This window comes from Electrophorus electricus, chromosome 20, assembly GCF_013358815.1.
Source record: "Electrophorus electricus isolate fEleEle1 chromosome 20, fEleEle1.pri, whole genome shotgun sequence".
NCBI lineage: Eukaryota > Metazoa > Chordata > Actinopteri > Gymnotiformes > Gymnotidae > Electrophorus > Electrophorus electricus.
Genome location: NC_049554.1, coordinates 5,426,092 through 5,447,701, shown reverse-complemented (window position 1 = coordinate 5,447,701; position 21,610 = coordinate 5,426,092). Strand labels below are relative to the sequence as shown.

The 21,610-nt window shown below is 46.1% G+C and overlaps 1 protein-coding gene across 1 annotated transcript in view; it reads right to left on the bottom strand.

The window, feature by feature from the left end:
* The window catches only part of fhit (fragile histidine triad diadenosine triphosphatase), a 152,897-nt gene that overhangs the window by 123,512 nt on the left and 7,775 nt on the right, over positions 1-21,610 (bottom strand). Inside the window, exon 2 of the mRNA XM_035520633.1 lies at positions 20,472-20,555. The gene's annotated coding sequence lies outside the window, so the exon portion shown is untranslated. The remainder of the gene's footprint in view (positions 1-20,471; positions 20,556-21,610) is intronic.

Here is a 21,610-nt window from a genome sequence, read left to right as displayed (position 1 = left end):
TTTACTATATGTTACTATGGTTACAGGCGTTCTTCAGGGCTGTGGTAACTCTGACGGCACCAGGGCCCCCTACCCTCGATTCTACAATTTGATCGTCACTCTTTACATAAAGCCAGCACAGAACCAAGTGATAAAGTCTGATCAGTCAGTCTGAAAGTGTTCCTTTCTAAACTTGCAATGTCCAAGTTTTGAGAGTACCTACACAAGTTCACTAGTTCAGGATAAGATGACTGGATACAAACGCGGAGCGGAGAGAGATAGCTGATGAGAGATCCCAGTCCATCCAGAATCCCCCCCTGTGTTCAGCATATGTTGACTGCTTTATTTCGACATTAAAAGTTTGTGCCTGTGGTCTTGTGGGCACTCTGCTGGCATTCTCTCCTCCGCCTCTGTCTTCACGCTGATCGCACGGTGGGCAGACGCGGTTCACGTTCGGTTCCGCTCTGGCTTCCCAGACAGGCGGATGGGTGGTCTGCCCTGATTTCTCTCTCTCTCTCACTCTCTCTCTTTTTTATCTTATTCTCAGTCAGTTTCCAGGTTTTTGTTTTCTTTGTGCCTCAAGGTGTTCATTAGGGAGTGCTAATCCCCCCATTTTTGCTCAGCATAATGTGGGTTTATTTCTGAGGATGACTGAAGACCACCCAAAGCACATGGCACGAATGAGATTCAAGCCCACAACTACGTAAAAAACTATCACCTTACAGTTTTTTAATTATACTCTTGAAAAACGTCTAAACAAAATGTATATTTGACGTTTGAAACAAATTATATAATAATTTTAAAGTAAATTCAGCCATTTTGAAGTGTCCAAGTAATTTCACTAGAACAACTTGGTTTGTGGCACAAGTTGTTACGAGGGAGTGCTGACGAGATAAATGTCAGTACAGCAAAAATGTAGTTTATTTTTAAAAAGAGCTCAGAGGTTGTAAGAAACGTGGCTAACTTGGAGCAAAAACCTGACAGAAGTAGACAAGTGTGGGATGGTAATAAACTAGAGCAGTACTGCAGGGGGAGGTGAGGACATGACCGTGCTTGCGCACAAGCACGCTCGCACGGGCACGCTCGCGCGCGCACCTCCCACAAGCTGCTAGAGAGAACTAATTGAGCCAATTCAGTGAGCACCTTGACATGCGTAAGATGACATTCTCAGCACAAACACTCCAACCATCAATCCAAGTACAAAGAGAAACTACACCGAAAGGCTTCCACACTAAACTTCCTGCGCTGTCAATTAACGAAACAAAACCAACGCAAACCGCAATGTGGAAATTCGACTCGGAAAGCTTTGATGTCCGTCTTTCAAAACTGGAGAATTCGGGGTAATTCAGGGATTGTTACCGAGAATTTAAAAAAAAAACAAAAAAAAACAAAAAACCCACGGTTTGGACCAAGCCATGTGAGCCATTTCTTCCAGGCAAACATTTCTTACAAAGAGTCCCAGTCCTTCCCCACAAGTCCTTCAGTTCACTTTGTGCTCCAAGAAAAAACCTGCCAGAGTTTCAACAGATCACGCCAAGTCACTGAATAAATTACACCACCACCATCACTTCTCCACGCAGAGCCTTTTACCGGGGCTGACTGTGGCTATAACCCCCATCTTAAAAGCGCACCGTCAAACTTCAGGCGTCACGTGGCACCACGGCCGTAGGCCGCGTCCGTGGCCGGAGGGCATGTCATTCCAGCCAGGGTAAGAAACCAGGCAAAGGCTCGGAAGCACCCTGTTACAGATCAGAATTGGCTGAAAATGGTGGAACTTTTATTCAAGAGCAGAAAAGGTAAAAATAGTCTAAAACAGCCCTCATACAGAGGCTCGAGTACAAACCGCCCGCCCCGATCCCTCCTCTTCGGTCAGAGTTTGTGTTTTTACCTCCATTATCAACTCCTGGGAGCCCAGTGGGCTGAACCCAGACATCAGGCCTTGTTCCTCTTTAGGCCGGTGTGCCACGAACAGTATTCCTACGGAAAGGGCGGTCCGCCAGGTACCGTGGAGGTCACTGCGGTTTTGGCAGCGGCCGGGGCATCAATGGCACGCTGGAAAGAGCAGCTGGCACCTCTTCCCAGGTGTCCCGGGAGCCGCTTCTGTCTGGGTCTTTCAGCCAAGACGCTTGTTCCGTGAGAGGAGGATGGGAAGCAGAACAGAGGGGGACGGCTTTGGCTGCGCTCTTCCGTCTCCGGGAGGTTCTCGTCTCCGTCCACCCGGCAGAGGCAGCAGTCCTTCAGGAAGTCAAACGGAAGCCACGGGACCGGTCGCAAAACCTCTTCTCGTCTTGGCAAAGGGAAAAACCGAGTCCTGAGCGTAGCTATTCCACAAACGGCCCGGAAAACCAAGCAGGGGCTTGGAACAGCATGGGCGGACGTGACTGAACCACGGTGCAAATGTTAAAACGATCAACTCCACAGACTGGGCATTCTCCCTAACCTGAGGGTTCTCTCGGCCTCAGCCCGTGGCACGTCTGTTTCTCGGCCTCAGCCCATGGCTCGTCTGTTGCCCAGTCTCAGCTCGTAACTCATCTGCTGCGTTTCCCCTCTCTCGCTGTGACCGGAGAACCTGTTTAGAAACATCTCGGCACCTCCGTGGACATGCCAAAGCCGGCTTCTTTACCAGTGAACCCGAGTGGGCTATTTAGAGAAGTGGCTGTGCCAGACACCCCGCAACCCACCCCACCCACCCACCCACCCACCACCGCAGGGCGGCTGTTCTGCAGAGTGCAAGGATTCTGTGGAGAGTTGGACGGAGAAGGCGAGACGACTCTGGTCTCCGACAGCAGGGCGGAGGGAGGGTGGAGGATGTGCTCATCACACATGGCTAATGAGGATCTAATCGCAGAGGAAAGCGCCAAGCAGACACAGATGGAGGAGCAGGAAGTCAAAGCCTTTAACCTTGCAGGCTACATCTCTCTCAAGTGCAGCTGTGCCCCTGGCTAGCGTGCCGTTTCGGGGGGGGGGTTTGATCCATGAGTCATCCGATAAGCTCTTTTTGTTTTGCTTTGTTTTTTTTTTCTCCTCTTGCAATCTAGTATGAAGTTACACGGGCTGGAGACACAAGTGTGGATGATTGCACAGGAATACAGCAGGCAAGTGCGGCGGGTTAAAAAAGAAATAAACCACGAAGTAAACAGCAGATGAAGCTGTAATCAGGGCCTTGCGAAATCCTGTCTGCGCGTTCCCATTGTCTCAGAGACATTACCGTTCCCTCACGCTTGACTTCGCAAAAACGCAACAATTCCACCTAACGGAGAAGCTTTGAGGTCCCAGAGCTGCAAGCTGATGCATCTTCTCATCAGAAGATGTGTTCCATATACACACAGACAGATAGACAGAAAAAAAGAGAGAGAGAGAGAGAGCACAAGCAAGCAAGACAGGGACAGCGAGAGAGAGAGAGAGAGACCTTGGACAGGATCTGATGCACACACCCTGACTCCCGTAGGGCTGAGACAAGCCTAACAGACACTAAAGGCAGAATTGAGTGTGTAACTGTGTATAGATTATGGAGCTACTGCTCTCCACATGCCATTATCCACTGTACGAAGTGTCCTGTGGTATAATGTATACACACACACGCACGCGCACACATATGCAATTCTAAGTCTGTACATACTGTCCGACCAATGCCTCACCAAGGCCTATATGTACTTCTCTCTCTCTCTCTCTCACTCACACGCACACACACACACACACAACCACGTGGCTCACCCGTTCTCAAAAGCAGCTCTTTTCTGAGTTTGTCAGATGACAAAACCCAGCACACCCACACAGCAATGCAGCAAAGCTGCAAATACAATAAATTAATTCATCCTTCAATTACCCACGCATTCAGCAGCTCGCTCCCCTTTAATTGAAGCTGTGTATGTTTGGGGCTGGTGGACTATATGTGATTGACTATATGAAATAAAATCCATTAGATAGCAATATGCTGTCTGACGTTAATAAAAAACAATGCAACAGAGCAATATTAAATGCCACTTTGAAGAAAATTCAGAACGCCCATGAAGTAATATTCATTGTGGCAAGATACCCAACCAAAGGAATAACCAAGTTTAATATTGTTCAATCTCCACAGTCCTGATATGGATCTTAATTGAAATATTTAATACAGGCCACAGCCAACAGGACACACAGTAGCACTGTCTCCTCTCCTCTGCTGCTAAAGTATGTTTGTCCGTTTTAAGATGGCAGATCGGCGAATAACTTGTGATCAGGTTTCTGGGGGTGGAGTCAGGGGGAGGGGTTTCCTGGGAGGAGTCTGGGCTTTCCGATATTCTCAGACACTCCACTTCCACCTCACTCAATCTTAATTGCCTATTGGCAACACACACACACACACACACACACACCAGATTTGACGTGTCAGATACAGTGCCCAGGACAGGCATTTTCTGGAACAAAGCTCACTTGGCTGGGCTTGACAGAGGCGGTCCAAGCAGGTAGCACGGAAGCCCGTGTGGGGGTGGAGGGTCCTAAAACCTGCGCGCTTAGATGCAGCTATACACACACCTGGGTAATTCTCTCCCCTTCTCTTTCTCATCTGTTCTGCTTCTTTCACTCTTCTGTCACATCCTTTTCTTCTTTGTTTTATACCTGTGATTTGGCTCATTCTCTCAAGAGCACAGACGGGCGATTACCCTGCCCCTCCAGAGGACGCGTCTGAAAGGCCGGCCGGCGGCGCACCACCGTTTTCTCAAACAAACTCTAGCAATCCAACATCACCAACTTTGCATGAACCCTCACATTGCCAGCCCAGTGGCACATGGCACCTGCTCGGTTTGAGGTCACTGTAGGCGCTAGGGCAAACGGCTGGCGGAGTTCCCATCGGCATCATTTAATTACTTCAAACACGTAGCTGTCTGGCGTCCACCATCATTCCTCACTGGGAAAGAGAAAGTTTAGTCGAGTATAAACATGAAAGGGGCGGGGTGAGTGAGGGGACCGACATGCTCAAGTCGTTTCAGTCTTTCTTGGTTCCATGGGTGTGTGCTAGAGAAAAAGAAGCAAAAACACAAGGTGTGTGTGTGTGTGTGTGTACATGATCTTCTCATAAGAGTGAGTGGAGATCACGGAGGGTGGCCCTGCTAGATGAAATGTCACGGCAAGGCTGGACTAATAAAAGGTAAATAAGGCAAACGGAGAAGACCACGCGCTCTCCACCTGGACCTAAGGACGTCTGCGGCCGGGAAGCGGGCGCACTCGGCATGTTTGGATATTGAACTCCCTTCACGGCGGATATTGGCAAGCCCTCGCTAAAGGTTACATCGAAATGAACAGCTGGGAACTGCCACATGGCCGAGATTTCGGAGAGAAAATTCCGCAGGAGTCCAGCACGTCCGCCGAGGTTCCGTGTTATGAGCGTGGCGGGGTGACTTTGAGAGGGCACGCGCTCAGGAATTATTTACCTGTGCCAGTTTAAAACTTACAAAGCCAGGCGGCTGGGACACAAGACTCCTTCACACGTGGAGACACGCGACGCGGCTCGGCACGCCCACACGCGGGATCCGCGATAATGAAGCGCAGCACCGTTCCAGCGACGCAACGCAAATAAATAAAGAAATAAAGAAATAAACAAACATTGCGGGTGCCCGATATGAATATACATGAGTTTACCGCAATTAAAAACTTGTCAGAGCGGCGTCTGAAACAGACAATGGCGCCCGGCGGCTTGAGAGCCGCGGGCCATCCATTGGAATGGAGATGTAATTCAGCCGCTGCTCCGTGCACCCCTCCCTGACGCTTTTATTGCCTCGCTAATTAAACTTCTTTGGCGCTCCCAAACCCGAATGCTCCGGCGGCGCGGGATGGGAAAACGTGTCTCCACATACAGAGAGACGGAGACGCACCGGCATCCCCCCCCTCTCTCCGCTGCTCTCTGTCGGTCTCGGACAGGCCTGATGTTAGTCGGCCGCACACGAGAGTGCCGAACAGCTTGCAGAGGGGGAAGTAATTAGAAACACTTCGGCAAAAAAAAAGTAATCTCCTCGTTGTTTACTCGCTGTTGTTATCTTTTAATTTATGGGCCGCCAGGAAGCACAATAATACATTCATTTTACCAAAGCTGCCCAAAGGGGGGAGAGAGGCAGCGGGGGGGGTGTTAGTAGTCCTTCTCTCTCACTCTCTCTTACTCTCCCTCACTCTCTCTGACCAGGATGTCAGATGATTACCATGTTAAATGGCTCATCTAGGGCTGCCCAACACTTTGGCTTCTCCATGTCGTAAAAACCAGGCTAAACAAAGGTATTCACACCCTCGCTAGGACGCCTACGGTCTCCAAGACGCCAGCAAGACTTTCAGACCTGCTGCGCCAGGCCCGGCACCTACACGCTGTATATAAACAAAAACACAACTAATCATTTGGCCGTAAATAAGCACGGAGTCCAGGGAAAGTTTCGGTTTTCCCAGCGTCGTGGATGTGTGACCTTCAGCCTTCTGACAGTTAAATCACACGTAAGACGTGAATCAAGGACGTGGTTAATTAATGCCTGTTGGTCCCTATGGAGCTGATGCAGAAGGGGGTTAGACGGCAGGGATGAATCAGCTCTCGAATAAAAAGAGCAAATTAATTGATATAGCAAAACGGAAACATTCAAAAAAAAGAATGTTGGCCTGCTAGAATGATAATGCAAGCCAAAGCATGGTGGTACCATGAGACATGCTAGGACACATAGCAGAAACATCACACTGAGACACTCGCTTCCAAAAATAACATTTACTTTCTCTTAACAGTATAATTAAAAGCACACTGCAGAATGGATGTGGAGCTCTGTCTTGGCCTGGATTGTCTCCGTCAAGAATGTTTGAACCCATCAGTCTGTAAGGGCCGAAGTCTCATCCTCCAACACCTCAGAACTGGCACCACCAGCACTGATTCTCAAACAGCCCGGTGTACTGCCGTCTTAAGAGTAACGTCAGCGATGTCGTCGCACTGTCGGGTTTTTATCCTACGAACTTCAACGGTCTCGTGGACTAATAGGTCTTTGGAAGGAATATAACACTGAAGTATAACGCGTTTAATGTGCCACGTTGTGAAGGTGCAGTAGGTGAACTGGCTCCAGCAGTGATGGTGAGTCATCATATACAGCCACTTTCTTTCCGCCTCCGAGTTCAGTCACTTCAGTAGCCTTCCAAAACCGGTGCAGCTTGACAGGCACTTGCGAAAGGCTCCGAATCACGCGCTTGTTTCTGACGGCAGGGTTAGCCTTACTGACCATCAGGAATTATTCTCCAAAATACAATAATAAATACACCATTTGGCCAAAAGGACACACCTCCTACTGCTTATTGAGTTCGGGAGTTTCAGCCAATCCCGCTGCTAACAGGCGTATTAAAATCAAACACAGCCGTGCGAAGCCGTACAGACACCGGCTGTAGGAGGAGGGTCATACTGAAGAGCTTGGGGACTTTTAAAACGTGGCATCGTCGGACGACACCTTTTGCCACAAGTCGGTTCTAGAAATTTCTGCCCTGCTGATCATGCCCCAGTCAACTGTAAGTAGCGTGAATGTGAAACGCAAGCGTGAAGGAACAGCGGCGTTTTGGCCGGAGTGGTGTAAAGCACAGCACCGCTGGACTCTGGAGCCGCGGAAACGTGTTCTGTGGAGTGACGAATCAGACCTCACCATCTGGCAGTCCGGGTTTGGCGGATGTCAGGAGAACACCGCCTACCAGAATGCAACAGTGTAGACTGGTGGAGGAATAACGGCCCGGGGCTGTTTCTCAGTGCCTGGGCCCCTGTGTTGCAATGAAGGATAATGTTAATGCCACAGCATCCAAACCCTTAGAGACAACAGAAAACGAGGTCCATACAAGGTCCAGGGCTCGAGGAGGAGTCTGTCGTGGAGAAACTCCAACAGCCTGCTCCAAGCCCTGACCTCAACCTCACTGAATTCCTCCGAGAAGAATCAGAACACAGATTGTGAGCTTGGCCTTCATGTCTAACATTAGTGACTTACCTCACGAAGGCTCTCTGGCCTTCCCCAGTTGCATAGTAATGCCCACGGTTTTGGAATGGGATGTCCACCAAGCTCATATATATGTGTGAAAATCACAGTGTCCACTTACTTTTGGCCATATATTGCACATCATGACTTTTCACTGAATTACCTTAAATGACAGGAACTTCCATCCAGCCTAAAGGATTTAGACCAAACGTTGTTTTGAAAGCAAAGGTGAAGAACATTTAACAATAATTACCACATTAGAAGATTGAGTGATATAGCAGAGAATTATCATTATGTTGTTATTCTCTTTTGATAAGTCTGGGTTGCTCTGGGGTTTAGACAGGTCCCCCTCTGCTGGCTCTCAGTGGTATGAATTGCAAGCAGATGGTGTGTGTGTGTGTGTGTGTGTGTGTGTGTGTGTGTGTGTGTGTGTCTCTGTCTGTCTGTCTCCCCTGTAAAGAGTTCCATACTACGGCTTCACTGCAGAAATCTAAAACTCAACTCGGGTTGTAGTACGCCGGCGAAAGGCTGAGTCGGCCGTTCTCTAGACACACACACACACACACATACATATACACACACACACACACACACACACACACACACACACACACACACACATAAACCCCACCAGACTGTAGATTACTGACACAGCCAGAGAGAGAGATAGGAGTAGATTAAACACAGTGTTAAACTGTACACTGCAGTTCTGCAGTTCTCTCGTGTAGTTAATACACAGAGAAACAACACTAGCAGATATGCACCTTCATGGCTAAAACTTTACAGGAATCTGCATGCACAGCCAATACAAAAGTTTCTAGAGAGAGCTATAAAACAAACAAACAAACAAACAAACAAACAAACAACTCTTTTCTAAAGCCTCTAACGTCCAATAATTGTTTGTGAAAACAGACTGCGAATTCTCTGCCTGGCGCCAGCATCTTCAGCAGCCATTCACCCATGGGGCCTCTGCTGTGGTGTAAGGGAGCACCTCTCCGGACCAGGCCTGTCCTTTCCGGACCGGGCCGTCATCTGCGGATGCGAACTTGAGCCGTGAACACTGCCACCACCTGCTTCTTGGACTCGGAACAATCTTTCACTTTGACGAGAGACGAGACGAGAGTGGAGTCGAGACGCAGAGGTGGTCTGAGTGGCACTCGAGGCTATGATTCCCAGAGATCAGTGCAGAGAGAGAGGGGGGACCAAGCCCACACATGCTGGAATATTCATGCAGTCAGATGCTCACAGGCAGGGCAGAACAGTCTCACACTTATGTCTGTACTGCACACCAATGAGATTAATGGGTTTGTACTTAGAACACCAAGTCAGCACTGCAGCCTGCTTGACAGACTCAGCACACAAGCCTTGAAACAAGCGCCTGATGATTGGTCGGTTGAACTCCTGACGCCCTCACCCCCAGCCCGACTTTTCTCCAGAAAGTAGCGTTCAAAGTCACCTCAAAAGACTAAATTTAATCAGGGGTGGGGCATACTGATTTTTTTTAAAATGGTGTTTCACTACTAAAACATAATACACACACACACTCCTTTGGATAGAGTACAATACAGCAGTGGTATTTTATTAACTGAGTGGGTATAGGCACAATGTTACAACACATCAGCAACAGGCGAGAAGAACACGAACCACTGCTGAAAAGATCATTTTAAAGACCTCTGGCCACATTAGTGTGTTTGCAAAAACCGAATCCCTCTCTTACATGTTCAACTACCATCAGCAAGATGATGAAACCCGCCCCGCTGCCCAAACCACGTTTGAGGTGCGCACATCAAAAAGGATGCAATGGCGCAATCCTGGTCACGCGTGTTTGCCCCGTGCGGCGTCGCAATGCGCGCTCGTGCACCTCGAGTTTGGTGACTTGAGGCTTCACTTTTGCTCGCTTCTGGGGGTTTTTTTCTCCTTTTTTTTTACAGGGCTACGTCTTTACACGTGCAGTTTCGGAGAATATTACTAAGATAAATGCGCTTATTGAAAATGGATATATGCTCGCTTCAGATTTGCGCGCCATCTGCGCATGAAAGTATAACTCGGCTTTAAAACCGCTACGTAGTTTAGCTTGAACCAGAGCTTGATAAAAGACAATCATACCAATGTGATGATTACGCAACACATACACCACCATCCATCTTTAGAAGTTTATATGATCTGCTGAACGTAATTAATAGACGTTACCCCAATAATATCTTAAAAAAAAAAAAAAAAAAAAAAAATAAAACAAAATCAATGAATTGCTTTTCTTGGTGACCGAGTTGCATATTCATTAAACAGCTGGAAATACACGCTCAACGAGCGTCAGAAGCCCAAACCCAAACGCGCAGAACAAACTCCGGTGTGGCTGGCTTGCACGCGCACCGTCAGTCCGCCGCCACTTGCACGGCGGGGGAGGGGGGGAGGGGGGTTGGGGGGAACGCCTCGCGCTTGTTGCTCATTTCGTGAACGCGCAGCCGCGGAGTCGCGGACGTTCAGGCGTTTAGTGTCTCGTTAGCAGGTTGCATGCGGCACCGGCGCGCCGCCGGAACATCTGGCTGATTGGACGGTGTGTAAGGGCGGGGCCGAACCCCCCGCCGCTGCGCTGATCCCGAGCGCCAACCCCAAGGAGATTTAAGAAGTGCGGCCGTCCCCCAAGTTACGGCGCAGTCAGAAAACAAGGAGCGTTCTCGACACCAATCACGGCCTGACAAACGAGATGAAATCATTTGCGAAATCGTGTGGGCTAATTATGTCGGAGCGCAACTCGAGCAAAAAAACTTGCAATTATCGACAAGTGCAAAACGACAGTAAGTGCAAAAGGTCGGCGGATCCAGTACGAAGATAATATAATACCATTAATATGTCAAACGTTACGGCTTTTCTTTTTAATGCAGTATGTCATTTTATTGCATCTTTGAGTGAAAGAAAAAAGCAAATAGCATGTGTCTCGTGTCTTCTAGTTAAGATTTATCTAGCATGACACTGCATAGATCTTAAAAGGAACAGCAAGTAGAAATGTCTGGTCCCCTTTAGATAGCACCACACAGATAGCTCATAAATGTTTTAACTCCTTACTAAATCACCTAAACTCAACTCTAACCCTAAATTTATTGCTCAATCTAAGGATCTGGAACAAAGACTGAAAAACCTCTGCCTAAATCCTAACCCTGTTCCTACGACATTCCCCCCCTCCCCAACCATTTCACTCATTAGCACGTTAACTGTAAGAAAAAGTGGCAGTCACACAAAACGATCTGAAGGAATTGGGAGCTTCATTTAAAAAAAAAAGAAAAAGAAAAGAAAAGAATCAAGACCATGAGCTTTACCGACAAAAATCACACCGACATGAAAACGGCAAACTCATTCTCACTGGTGATTCCTTTCACTGATGTTCAGTGTCACAACTAAGCATCTCACACAGGTGAATTAACCACAGAAGACCCAACCGTGAAGATCCATGTTAAGACATACTTGGCAGTCTCTCGGAGTTGCACGCGCGACATTTATCGGTTGTTCCTCTTAAGCCATACGCTTCACAGAACATGTGACGCATCACAGTGAGCTTTCCTTGTGCAGATAAGCAATTAAATGTGACAGTAAAGAAATGGCATGAGAGTATGTCTGCAAAACGACACTTGGCTGATTAGATCTTTGGTTACACTCGCGCACACACATGCGCAGAGAGAGAGAGAGAGATACACGTGCAAAAACGCACGCAGAAGAAGTGTAGCTTTTCCAGCACACGGCACGATCTCAAAACGTCCTACACAGCTCTCTATAAACGGCCAACACCATCTGCATGTAGGCTACATCTCCAGCATTCCGGACGCGTACCGTGCCATTGAGCCTCATTAACGCGCTAAACCCGGACACCCGTTCAGGGACTACAAAGAGAGAGAGCAGAGCTGAACACCTACAGCCAGTTCCAGCACTAGGAAAGAAAGAAGGATCAGATATGCTCTATATCTGCAGGGAGGAAGAATGATAAACTCTTGCAAAAAAAAAAAAAAAAAAAAGCATCATATACAGTGATATTCAACTGCCTTCAATTGAACGTTTTCAGATGCAAGCTCGAGAGCTGCTCTCCCTCTCACTCTCCGTCTGGGTCTTGCCACCAGGCCACGCGCAGTCATCACTGCCGGCTTGCGCGGGCTTCAAGCTGCGGTAACGCGGCCCCGGGCCGTTGATGTCATCGGCGATCAAAAGCTGCAGCCTCGTGGCCCTCGCCTTCTCCAAATCCGCAAATCGGCAGTGCTAAAAGAGAATGCCATTTTACAGTTATAGCTCCGACTAAATCCATTATAGGTATCAACCTACTCTGCTTGAAACCAAGCTCTTATTGACTGCGGACCACTGGCGTGCACGTATTGAGCTTCGAGTCCATTTCCAGAGTCGCATTACTAAATGCTCACATTAACATCGGACAACGGCCATTGATTACTGGTGTACAGAGTTGTCTGTGTTGATTACACATCTCGGAGGCCAGGCCGGTCTCTTTATGCTGCGTATAATTACTGTTTCTCTTTAATAGTGAGAGCTAGTTTGACTATAAGCCGGAGAAGACGAGGGTCGATAACTGGACACTTAAAAGCGTTTTAGTGCAAATTGGACCCACGAACAGGAGCAGGGCAGGCGGAAGGGAGACTGGAGACGGCGCGGGACACGCTGAGATGTGCAGCGCCGTGCAGAGCACATTTATAGCTACGCGGATCTACAGGCCTACAGCATTTTAAGGCTATGCAATTTATGGAGCGTGTTAATTCATTAATAACACCGAACACCATCTCGCTGCTCGCGTCGAGGTCATAAGAAAAAGGCACCCACTAATAAATCTCAGATCACAAACATCTGCTTTTACTGCCTGACTGTAGAAATGGCACGTGAAGCACAGTAAACAACAACAACAGCAACAACTAAGAACAGGTTCTAGAATACACACCTCAAACTGCTCCTCTCACTGTGGACACGCAAGACACGTGATAAAACCAAAAGGGGGCACACTGCACCCCTGCGCCAAGCTGAGCTGTGTGGTCAAGGCTGCCGCAGACATGTGGGACAGATCCGTGGGCATATGGACAGGCGTCTGCGACCCTCTTCTCATCCACCGTCTGGGTGCATGTCCAGGTAGGCGGCAAAGAAGCAACACAAAGAGCAGCGTGTGTCAAAGAGACAGACACCGCAACTACTCATGAAAGAGTGTGGCTGCCTGATTTAAGATGGGGTCAAGAGAGGATACTTCCCTCTGTTTGACTGCCAAGACACAAGAGCACGAATACACACACACACACACACACACACACACAGAGAGAAAGAGAAACAAACATACACAAAGCAGCAGGCAGTGTGTGTAAGAGAGAGAGAGAGAGGCAGACAGAAAGAAAGACAGACACAGATAAAGAGGCACCGTTTGTCATCACAAACACAACACTACGGTGAAACTCTGCAGATGTAAGGTTCATGCATGGCTGCTAGCGCCAGCCAAGGCATCTTGAAGAGTGCACATCCATCATTTCCAAAAACAAAATGCCCAGACGATGCCTCTCTCCGCAATTTCCTTCGTCCCGACAGAGGACACGCGTGGTGCTGGATCATGCTCCACCGTCTCTACAGGTGCAGGTGCATTTGGCAGGCCAGAATTCTGGTGCAGTGAGACTTGTCATTACAAAGCATTCCAATGGTAAGACAATTACCAAACGACGAAACCCCCATAGCTCCGCTCTGGCAATCCACCAAGTTTACTCTGGATAGTTCCACAATTGGAGGGGTTTTTGGTTGTTGTTGTTGTTTTTAAATTATCTTTGTTCTTGTTTTGGATCAATAACAGTCCATCCAATTGCTGCAATTCCTATCTAGGTCTTTTGCATACTGAAGTCATCTTGGAATTCATGCGTTACTCCAACTTGTAATTAGAAAGTCAGGCTCAAGCATTGGCGCTCAGAATTTGTGTGAAAAGAAGATATTTAGTTACCCTTTATAGCAAATGAACCATTTGCCAAGTTGCAGTTTCTGTAATTTTTCCAAAAAAAAAAAAAACCCTGAAACATTCAATATGAAAGTGATAATGCACATTTACTTTCCTGCGTGAGTGAGTGTTGGGTACTCAATATATGATGGTGGAAGTGTTTTGTATTGGACAACGAGCATAAGGCAACTCTTGTAGAGTAACCAGAAAGTAAATATATGCTTACATATAAACAACAAAAAATTAAATATATGCTTATTTATAGACAACAATGAAGTAAAATATACACTTAGTTATAGACAACAATAAATTAAATATACTTAGTGAAATACAGCAATAAATTAAAAATATATGCTTAGGTATAAACAACAATTATAGCATGTCACTAAATCACATGTAAACAAACAAAAAAAAAATCTCAAAAATTTCCAAAGTTTCACTTCAAGCTGTGTGAAACTGAATAGTCTGGGTGCAAAATAATTTAGGGTCATAAATTTCACTTTGCAGTTTATGAAGTCCACTGGCTTATAGGTTACCAGTTAATGTTTGGTCAAATCTATGTGCTCAGAAATGATCTGTCTGATAGAAGCTGGTGGACAGATTGGGTCTGTTCTTTGCAATTATGTCACGATTCCAGAGGCCATTTTCACAAATTACCTGTGTGTATGGATGTTGTTAAAGGGTATTTTGTGTACGTGTGCACACACATGTGTGCATCAGTCTATATATATATATATATATATATATATATATATATATATATATATATTCATGTTTTGCAACATAAATGCATGTTAAAAGCATTTGTGATCTTTATTCAAAACCATGTCACTCTAGGAAAGGAACCCGAGGCCAGTCAGTCAGTCATCGGACCTCAGAGCACGACTGTGCTGCTGAGAGCAGTGGACAACAAATGACAACAGGCTGTACAAATGTATGGAAAGCTGTAAAGTTCAGCTAGGGAGCAGATGTATGAAGTAAAGGGAAGATTCAGTGCACACACGCAGGCGTTTTTTCAAGTCTCACTTACAGTCAGAAAGAATATGAGAACACATCATCATCAATGTTTAAAGTGGAAGGAATATGGCACGACATTTGAGCTGTACCCGAAGGCACCGATGTTAAAAATTGTGTATGAAATCCTACCACGCCCAGAGCGTTCCTTCTGAGATGCTCAGCCATGCAGATACATTCACAAGAACAAGTACTTCATCCCAGCTTCCCTTAAAATGTCCTTATTTATTATTAATATGACTACAATACCAATGAGATTTCTTGCCTAATAAAACTATACAAAACATACTGGGCATTTAATAGGAAGACTTCAATTACTGCTGGTGATCACTGTTACAAAACAGAAAGATTGTGTGCCATAGTTTCTAAACTCCCAACTGAGTGATAACAGGCATAGCAGAAGGGCATGTGTGTGTGTGTGTGTGTGTGTGTGTGTGTGTGTGTGTGTGTGTGTGTGTACACGCAGAGATAGCAGCTATTTCACATCCTCCCCAAGTACAAGTTAAACCTTTTAGCAGGTGCGGTTCACATGCCGGGTGTCTCAAAGAAGTGTGTCAACACACCAAATTTTTTCAGGCAATCCGCAGGGGCACCTTGATACCCCGCCCCCCTCCCCCAACCCTTTTTTTGGATGTCAGCTCAAGTCATGTACAAGCAATTACTTTATCCAAGTGGTAGATTTATATGGAGCATTACGGTCTGTGTTGAAGACAGGCGTGCAGATATTTTTAGCAGAGCATCTGTACGTAGGGAGTCCAGAGCCCACTGCGCGCTCCCTCCTGAAGGAGACGCGGGGCTGTGTGCGTTGCAGCGGCGCAAGGCGCTCACTCCCTCATGCCACACTATGCAAATAAGGACAGCGGCGAGGTCTATGCATTTTAAAGGCGGAGAGACAAATGGGCGCACGCACGCCTGCGTACCCACGCACGCACCCTCGCGCATATGCACGCACACAAAGGCTCTAATGATATTTACAGAGACGCTAACCTACACATCTGATGGGCCTGAGCGCTGTTTGCTTGAGGGTGTTCCTCTCATCTTGCAAACACACACACACACACACACACTCTCCCTCACTCTTCCTGCTTCATCACATTTGGAACATTGACAGGGCGATAATGAGATAAGTCTCACAGATTGCACATTCGCTATACAATTATTTTCTATACAAATATGTTCCTTCTGGCAATAAATAAATAAATAAATAAAGTTAGAAAAAACACGGCCGGGTGGGGTGGGTTAGTGCATCGCAAGCTTGTTTTTATGCTGGCTAAGAGGGTCCAATAACAGTCATCTACTTAAAATTAATTACAGACAAGTGGTTCACCTTCCTCGTGATCCCATGAAGCTCCGCTCTCTCTCCGTCACGGGCTGGCACGTGGCACACTGTAACAGCTCATTTGTCAGTTCTGCTCCGCCAAAGTCTCGGCGGGTTTAAAGATCCAAACAGGACACAGAATAAGAATTAGCATTTGAACGCACTGGGGCGGCACTTGGAACAGTTTGCCATGGTAAACTCCACCATGCTCGACGTGCGCTGAGCGAGCACCGTGGACACGGATTTTACAGGACATGCTGTTTTCTTCACAAAAAAAAAAAGAATTTCCATTTTCCCATTGCCTGTTGAACCTCTCTGACATAAAGGCAAGAACTGGAATCTGCAGTTTAACTATTGATACATGGAGGCTTTAAATTAACCAATTGACTTCCACTGAATAGTCTAATTAATCCCATTTTCTTCCCCAGTTCTGATTTTAATAACCAGTCTTTAATAATGCCAACATCCATCGCCTTTACATAATGGCTCTATGGGCATTCTGTTCTCATCAACAGGGCTGAAAAAATATATTCACATCTATAGCTGTATAATGAGTACCAGCAGCTAAAAGAAGAAAGAATATTACCCATTTCATACAATGAGAATACGTCTGAAATTACTTTCAAGTGTTTGGATTTCAAAGCTCTAGACTTGGCATGTGTGTGCGCATGTACGAGGAAAGAGAGAAAGAGAGAGAGTGGCAATTTAAAGGTAAAACTTTTCCATTCGTTGAGAACCAGAGTTAGGAATGGCAAAATAAGAGAATATGGAGGCTATGTGCAGAATTATGTAGAAGAGGCCATTAAAAGATCCCATGGGTCATTTTACAGACCCTTTTGTGAGAAGCCTCTTCCACGGTGCAGAAGTGGAGCTCTGTGGTTGGCCGTGTTTACGCGCTCAAGGACCCACCACGCCGTGCAGATACCTTCCGTCTCACTACCCTGAGCAAAGCTGAGCGCGCCCCTGGGCTGAATCAGGGCAGCGCGTCAGCGAACATCAACACGTGACCATGAAATGGAGACTGGCCCAGAGCAATCATCTTGAAGGCGATTCAGAAAAAATTATTAAACTTTTTTTTTTTTTTTTTTTTTATTAATCGGGTGGAAAAAAGAAGAACAGAACGAGATGAGTAATTAGAGCTGCTGTGGGTGGAGGGGACGTCCCAGACGTTTGTGTCCACCGTCTCGACATTACAGGCAGGACATAGTCTGGACTGTGTTAGGGTTTGGACAAGGAGTGCATCATGCAACATCAGCTGCACAGAGACGGCAGCAGCACTGACGCAAGAAAAAAAAAATCTGTTTCAGTCTCCCTCTCTCTGCACTCTCGCATTCTCTCTGTCTCCCTCTCTCTGTTCTGTAGCAGTCAGTGACACAAAAGGAGAAAAAAACTTTTAGAATGCTGCCAACAATAACCAGATAGAAAAACAAACAAACAAACATACATACATATATATATATATATATATATATATATACACACACACACACACACACACATACACACACACATACATATATACACACATATATATACACACATACATACATACACACATATATATACATACATATATACACACATACATATACACACATACATTATATATATTACATACATATACACACATATGTATATATATGTGTGTGTGTATATATATATATATATATATATATATATATATATATATATATATATATATATATATATATATACATACATATATATACACACACACTTTTTTTTTAATACTTTGGGTCATATGTTCTACTTGGTCAATGAAACCAGAAAGTATAATACAAAAATGTATTTCATACTTAACCATTGGACTTCAGTCTGTCAGACACCTGGTTTCTCTCTTGACGTTAAATACCACATTAGCACCAGTTTATGTTCAAATCCAATAATTTGATCTACTGAAGCTCAACAACAAATCAGATGAAATTACCTGAACTGTCTAGCGCTATTTCCAGTGTGCGGCTGGTTTCCCAGACGCCGTATTAGAGGACAGGGCAGCGGATCGGCAAACCAGCACCGTGTTATACAGCTACATCTGGGTGTCTTCGTAGGTTCGTATGACACGGACAAAGTTAGATTTTAACTGCACAATGACGTTGTGGAGTTTGGCTGTAAGGTAAGACGTGGATAACCACAGGCTGAATAGTGCTGAGACTTTAAAAAAAAAAAAAAAAAAAAAAAAACAACTATTACAACTGTAGGAAAGCACCTGGCCCGCCTTGATAAGTACGTATGGACTGTGTAAAAAAAAAAAAAAAAGAAATAATAATAATTAAAACGGAGAGCGTTATTTAAGAAGCAAGGCCGCGGTTCCTCCTGCTACAGGTGTTCTTACGACTGCAGTGCAGCAGAAACAGAATCATGCGGCCGCGGCGCAGCTGTGCCGACGTTAGCATCGCGGCTAGCGGTTAGTGCCGCGTGTCGGCTGTGCGTGGCGCCGTTTACGCCGGAGGGGCGTACACGAGCCACGCCACGCCGCTTCTTCCCGCTCCTCCATCGCTCAAATTATCCTCACACGTTCGCCTGTTCCGTGCCGGTTTTTTTTTTCTCTCTCTCTCTCTCTCTCTCTCTCTCTCTCTCTCTCTCTCAGCTCCAACCCACCATTCTTTATCCTCTCTCGTTCCCTCACTCTCTCGCCCTCCACACGCGTCTGTCGTTACAGCCCTGTTACTAAGATACGGGGCTTTACAAAGCAGCACTGCCTCCACGGAGCAGCGAAGCAAAGGACGAGAATTCGCACCCGACCCGTAAGAGCGCAACGGCAGCACATCACTGCGTCTGTCCGGGACGCCCGTTCTTGCCGACCGAATGTCACCGTGCCCGGAGCACGAGGGGCTAACCTCCACTAAAAGGCACGCTCACGCAGCAGGCGCGGGGCCGGCCGTCGGGCTAAACGATCCCACCCCCGCGCCGTTCTTTTAAAACCTGCAAATGCTTGACGTGGCTTGTCATTACCACTAAGCTTGCAATTACAAACGCACCGCTAAGGAGAACGCCGGCCGTTACAAGTGAGGCGCCAACTAAACAAATTGTAAACATGGGTGGAGGTCTAATCAAAGCAGCCAGGTCGGGAGAAATGTCCGTCTGTCCAGCCCACGGCGTGTTATGCCCCGTGTTAAGGATCGGTTTGACCCGCCAAAGTCGCCGCATGGCTCAAAGCACAAGGGTGTAACAGAGGGTCACACTCACTGTATGTGGTCATGCGATAATTTATGACAGAACCAGGACTCGACTGTACACATGATGGGGTGGATTCGGAGAACTGATCTAGATCTGGACCCTGTCGCACACCAAATAAAAGGCCTGACAAATCAAAATGACGAAAGGCTACAGAGCAAGAACAAATATCCCAAGGTCCTGGATAAGCGTGGAGGCCACCCATTAAGAGCCGTCACAAAGTTGTAAGAGAAGGTGCACCCATGGAGCCTGTGCACTCAACAGACTCTTTCAAACGGAACATCAAATATATCTCGTTTGTCAGCAACGTTGGCAGTTTAGTTTACTGTGAGGTACATTTATGGAGATTTGTTTATTATATTTGATTTTCAGTATCAATAAAATGTACTGGAAGAGGCGGTTTGTTTTAACGGAATATTTGGGCTTGGCTGTCGTTGATGTTTGTTGTTTGGGAAAATCAAACTGTGAAAGTCTAAAAATAAATAAATGAAATGAAATAAATAATTTAAAAATGTTCTGTTGCACTTGGAAATATGAAAATGGAATATGCCAAAAGATTAAAGTGATAAAAATAGATCAGTTTCATATCTGCAAATATCCATAAGACAATAATCATGTTGTTTCCCACTGTTACCTCGTTGGGTGACTGAGACCTGACAAGAAGCCGACCTAATTGCGTCTCAAACAGACCTGTGCAAACCTGCTATGCTGCTAACACCAATACACTCGGGCCTTGACTGACTGGGACCCTTGGCTCCCTTCCAGGTTTTGAGTTGAAACCTCTTAATTATGATTTGTGCTTCACAAAACAACAACAACTAATGGGTGATTCACTATCAGCGTCCACAGAGGATCGAGTCTCCCAAATGACCAAAATGACAGGTTTTGTCTGTGTTGCGTGTTTGTCTCAACGATTTTGATTGTGGTGTTTCTACCCAAAGGGTGCAAATATACATGTTGGTGTCAACTCGCAAGTCCTCTGAATAAAACAGAGCCTGAGAGAAAAAAAATAAATCAATGCACTTGGCCAATTTTTTAGTCAGAGCATTGCAGTAAACATACATACCTTCGCCCCGCTCGTCTTCGCGCTGCCCCCAGCTGAGGTAATTAGCGGCAGATGCTATCTCGCTAGCAGCAGTGGCGCAGAAAGCTAAAAACAAAAGCAGAGAAAAACCTCCCCGTTATTCACAAGACACCGCGCAATTATTACCGACGTTCTGAGCCGCGCTGTGAATTTGATCATTCACTAATCGTTTTAATCAAAAGGGCTTCTCTTTCCTTATGGCATCCCGTGTGAACAGCAGAGCACGACTGAGGTCGAGCCCATGAAAGAGCAGGCCACGGGGCATATGGGATACGACGCAGGCAGGCAAACGCGTAACAGTATTCAGTTGTATTAGGATTTATGATGAACAGACCCATAGTGAGGAATGCATTGGCAACTTGAGTGAGAGAGAGAGTGTGTGTGTGTGTGTGTGTGTGTGTGTGTGTGTGTGTGTGTGTGTGTGTGTGTGTGTGTGTGTGAGAGATAGGAGCAGTTGATCTTTGGTCCAAGCTGATATGTATTAGGAGTTCTGTTGGAGGCTTGTCAGCGTGCAGTGTTAGTCCCATACTCACACCAAAGACCACTGAGCAAACACTGGGCAACAAACACCATTGCTTTTACTTTGCTTGTTAGTAGGTGGTTTCTCATTCAGGAAAAATAACTGACATTTGCTACAGATGTTTCTTTCATTCTCTGGTCCTGGTGCACCTGATCCAGGTCAGATATCTTTAGGAACATCTGGATGTTAAAAGTCAAGTTTGCAGGCTTAATGGCCCTGGAACAGCACTGATATTCAGCCAATCTGTAACACATAATTACTTTTAATCTGAAGAGCTGTGTTTTGATATCAGGAAGGCAGCATTTCAGTAGCTGCATAACCAAAATAGCTGAGATGTTACATACAACTTCACGTCATCTTAAAGCAGGAGACATCTCAGAGCAACGGCAGACCTAAATATACATCTCCTCCACTCAAGTGCATTCATCATTCAGTATCAACACACTCCACCAAACATAATGAGGCTACCTATTCTTAAACCTTTTCAAATGTGGATACGGGCCTAGCATTCCAAGACAATTAAAACTGAACTTAGGCTAGCACCACAGAAAGTTAAATAACACATTCACAAGCTACCACGTTAATGTTTCCCCGGTACAGT